This window comes from Cryptomeria japonica, chromosome 2 (assembly GCF_030272615.1).
Source record: "Cryptomeria japonica chromosome 2, Sugi_1.0, whole genome shotgun sequence".
Lineage (NCBI taxonomy): Eukaryota > Viridiplantae > Streptophyta > Pinopsida > Cupressales > Cupressaceae > Cryptomeria > Cryptomeria japonica.
The window spans coordinates 677,615,802-677,620,861 of NC_081406.1; positions in this window are offsets into that span (position 1 = coordinate 677,615,802).

The window sequence follows — 5,060 nt, forward strand, 5'->3', positions numbered from 1 at the left end:
TATTAGAAAAAAATAACCTCGCTTCCTTGGTTCTTATTTTTAATTTTTAGATTTCTTTTATAATTGAATTTTTATTTTTCTCTTTTTTCTAATTGATGGATATTATTAATATCGTGAATACTAATTTTATCATTAGACTATTAATAGAATGATAATAATAATTATACTACTATTTTAATTGTTTTCTTCTTAGACTATTATAATAATAATGATAGGGGTTGTTACATTTATCTATCTTGACCCATGGTTTTTCTTTCATCTTGTTCTATATGCGCATTCACTTTGTCTTGGTTTTCTTTTTTTCTTTTTCTTTTTCTTTTTCTCTCTTTCTTCCAACCTTCCTATTTATTTCATAAGTCAAGAATGTTAGTGCACATGGGTAGCAAAGTTGCCTTGGGTAATTGGTTTGCTCCCCATTGGTCTCAGGTTCAACCCTGAGGCCTAGATATCACCCGATGCACCTAGTAAGTGAGTTGATTGGTCCATCTCAAGGACTAGTCTCGTTGAACAAATTGCCCCAAATGGTTGTTGAGCTAGGTCGCAAGGATACCTTGTGGCAACAAAAAAATAAGTCAAGAATGCTGGTATAATAAACTATTTATTACACCTTATTTTTATTTTATATAAGATTTATTAATTATGAAATAATAGTATATGTAATCTCATTGATTGAGGGGAGCATGTGTGTCACATATATCTTACTCTTTGATTGATTAACATTTTTTAATGATAGATACATAATATAATCCAAAATATTTGTAGGATTTTGCCAAGATCAGGGGCATAATGAAAAGCATAAAAGAGACAATAGAATGACAAGAACAAACTGTATTCTCATCAATATGCAAATGATCAACTAGATTAACCAATACAATGAATAGAGGCCTGCATATATAGGCAAGGCCATATGGATGTATGAGCACAGAAATATGACATGTGGCTCAATGAGAAACAAGGGTAGGTAAGAAATACTAGGGGTAGGTAGGAGAAATAATATAATATTCCACAAGAGGTGGATGACCCACTGAATGTGGAGTGTAACAACAAAATAAGACCACAAAAGGTGGAATTTCTCCTACAAGCTCTATCCCTATGTGCACACTTCCCTAAGTGTCTCAAATCCAAACTATGAAGAGATGCATTATCCTAAGTTAACTTAAGTAAGTGTAATAATATCCAAAATGAATATTTATTTACACCAACACCCCCCCTTAAGTGCAACTTAGGGGAATGAAGACTCAAGTCAACAATGCAAGATGGGCCCTGGCTACTAGGCCATGATAGGTACCCATGTACAATATGCAAATGCAAGCAAAACTATGCAATGCAATCTCTCACAAACGGAGAAAGGGAGAAAACCCAGTAGGAAAAAAACTCCCCCCCAAAAGAGAGATGAATGTACAAAAGACTCTCAAAGAAGAAGGACAAAACCTCAAAGAAGAAAAAGTCCCCCCCATAAGAGAGGAGGAGAATTCAGCTGACCCCCCCTAATGACACATCTCGCACCCCTAAGAGAGCTCGCAACTGCTAGAACTTACTCTCGGTGAAAGGTTTGGTGAATATGTCAGCAACCTGCTCTGCTGTAGGTCAATACTGCAAATCAATGATCTGCTCCTGGATGAGCTCTCGGATATAGTGCATATGTATCTCGATGTGCTTGGTCTGCTGGTGCTGGACCGGGTTCTTCGAGATTACAATAGCACTCGGATTGTCGCAATGTAGAACTGTCGGCCATGGAGTGGTGAATCCAAACTCTATGAGAATCTGCTGGAGCCAAATGGTCTCAGTCGCTGCGTTAACAGCGCCTCGATACTCAACCTCAGTCGAAGAGAGAGCAATAGCATGTTGCTTCTTGCTCTGCCAACAAATGGGGCCCCAACCAAGGTGAAAACTGTAACCAGAAGTAGACTTACGATCAACAAGATTGCCAGCCCAATCGGAGTCTGTGTAACCAATCGAGCGAAGTCCTGTGCCTGCTGCATAGTGAATCCCATAGTGATGTGTACCCTGGATGTAAAGAAGGATGCGTTTGGCGGCTTTCCAATGAAGCTCATGTGGTTCTTCCATGAAGCGGGAAACCATGCCAACTGCAAATGAAATATCAGGGCGTGTATGAGTCAAGTAGATGAGACTACCCACAAGCTGACGATACAAAGTGGAATCAACTAGTGGAGAAGAACACTGAGCCTCCAGCTTGACTCCTGAAAGAAAGGGAGTCAAGGCAGGCTTACAATCAGCCATATGAAAGCATGCAAGTAGATCAAGAGCATACTTGGGCTGTGATAGAGTAATCCCAGAAGGTGACTGTGAAATCTCTATCCCGAGAAAGTAGTGCAAAAGACCCAAGTCAGTCATAGCAAATCTGTCATGCAAAGCAGATTTGACCCTGCTAATGATGGATGAAGTACTCCCTGTAATGATCAAGTCATCAACATAGAGCACAAGTATCAAGTGAGAGTCATCCTGTCGCAAAATGTAGACATTCGGATCGGAATGACACCTGGTGAACCCTGTGGAGAGAAGAAAGGAATCCATCTTGGCGTACCAAGCCCTGGGGGCCTGCTTAAGGCCATAGAGAGATTTCCTTAGTCTGCAAACCAAGGAAGTATCCTGGATGAAACCCTGTGGCTACTCCATATAAATCTCCTCATCAAGATCACCATGAAGAAAAGCACTCTTCACATCCATCTGATGTACAACCCAACCATGAGTTGCAGCAATAGCAAGTGTCAAACGAATGGAGTTCATCTTAGCTATGGGTGCAAAGGTCTCAGTATAGTCAACACCTGCAACCTGCGAGAAACCTTTCGCAACAAGTCGAGCCTTATACTTATCCACACTTCCATCCGCTGCAAACTTGGTCCGATAGATCCACTTACATCAAACCATCTTTCTCCCCTTAGGAAGATGGACTAAATCCCATGTGTTGTTCCTCATCAAGGAACTATACTCTTCCTCCATAGCTTGGTCCCACTCAGGAACCCCTGATGCTTCCCTAAATGTCTATGGATCGGAAGTGGTAGCAATGAATGCATGTAGAAGATCCTGATGTTGTGATCGAGTTCTCTATGTATCTGAAGGATCCCCAACAAGAGAACCCGTGGACTCAAGTGTCTGTCGAGCCCAACGAGGTCTAGGTGGAGGTGGAGAACGAGGCTCTTCAACTGCAAGTAGACCCTGCGGAGGTGTAACCCTGCGAGTCGGAGTTGAGGGAGTCTCATCATCTGAATCACTAACATCACTATCCACAATGGAGGAAGGTGGAGGAGGTATAGAGGCTAAGCTAGGAGAGCTTTCCTCAAAGTGAACACTCCTCTCAATGAATACCTCATGTGTCTCTGGATCCATCAATCTGTATGCCTTAACACCCTGAGGATATCCAACAAATATGCAAGGTCGACTCTGTGGTTCCAATGCCTTGCATTTCTGCGGAGGTATGCGAGCCCATGCTGGACACCCAAAGACTCTGAAATGTCTCACAATCGGTTTCCTACCAGTCCAAGCTTCAAAAGGAGTAATACCTTGCAAAGCTTTGTGAGGAACCCGATTCTAGATGTGTGTGGCACAACTGATAGCCTCTGCCCAAAAGGCGGGATCAAGAGAACGTGCATGTATCATACAGCTAGCCATTTCTTTGAGAGTTCTATTCTTGCGTTCTGCAACCCCGTTCTGCTATGGAGTGTATGCAACATAATGCTAAAGATCAATCCCCTCAAATGTACAAAAATCCTCAAGTCTCTTGTTCACATATTCTCTTCCATTATCTGTGCGAAGAATCTTGACCACTTTCCCTGATTGCTTCTCCACACGAGTCTTGAAGTCCTGAAATCTGTCAAATACATCACTCTTATGAAGGAGAAAGTAGACCCAAGTGAAGCGGGAGTAGTCATCAACGAAGGTAAGAACATAGCGGGCCTTACTAAATGAAGGTGCTGGAAATGGACCTGCTACATCGTTGTGAACAAGTTGAAGAACTTCCAAAGCTCTCCAAGTTTTCCCTTTATCAAACTTCTCTTTGGGATGCTTGCCCATGGAACAACCTGAACATACACCCTCTGAAAAACTGATTCGAGGTAGACCTGTGACCATGTCTTTAGTGCTTAGCTGCTGAAGATAGCGGTAGTTGAGGTGACCAAACTGCTCATGCCATAGCTTACTTTCTGAATTTGAATGAGTAAGCAAGGCCCTAGAAGGTGAACTTGGCACAAAGTGGGAGAATGAATAAAGTCGTGAGTTGTCATTGACTTGTCCCACTGCTACCAAGGCATCATCATCAAGTTCCTTTACCACAACTGAATCTGGTGTAAACTCAACCTTTTTCCCATTCCCATAGTGAGTGATTTGGTAGATGGAGAGAAGGTTGGTAGACAAGTTAGGAACATAGAGAACATTCTCAAATGTTCCATCATCCATGTCAACTGAACCTTTCCCTTCAACCTCTACTTGAGTGTCATCACCTATGTAAATGTGAGGTACCTTAGATGGCTCCAATGAAGAAAATTGCTCCTTTGTAGAACCCATGTGATATGAGGCACCCGAGTCAAGTATCCATTGTTGTGAAGAACCTATTGTAGCCACAAATGCTTGCCCTTTTCCCTTAGACTGTGAGGAAGAGGAAGGAGATGAATCCTTCTTTGTGTAGGCGGATGGCAAGTTGATGTTGTTTTTCTTGAGAAGATTAGTTAACTCATCAACTTGCTTTGCGTGGCATCGATGCTCATCATGACCATACTTCTTGCAATATGCACAAGTTGGTTTATCCTTCTTAGGTGGTGTCCCCTTCTTGGAAGAGGATGAAAAATTGCCTTGTGAGGGAGAGGATGATTGTCCTTTTTCCTAGTGTGGCTTAGACTTAGATTGCTTCTTCTTCTTGTTGGAATCTTTGCCTTGACTTCCTTGATTCCCTTGATTTGCTACCAAAGCCTTGGACTTTGAAGACTTGAGAAACCCCATGTTCAACAACTTAGATTGTTCCAATATCAACATTTCTGTGAAAGCATCAAATGAAGGCATAACATAAGAACTCCCCACTGTCAAACGATGAGTTTGGAAGCTAGACA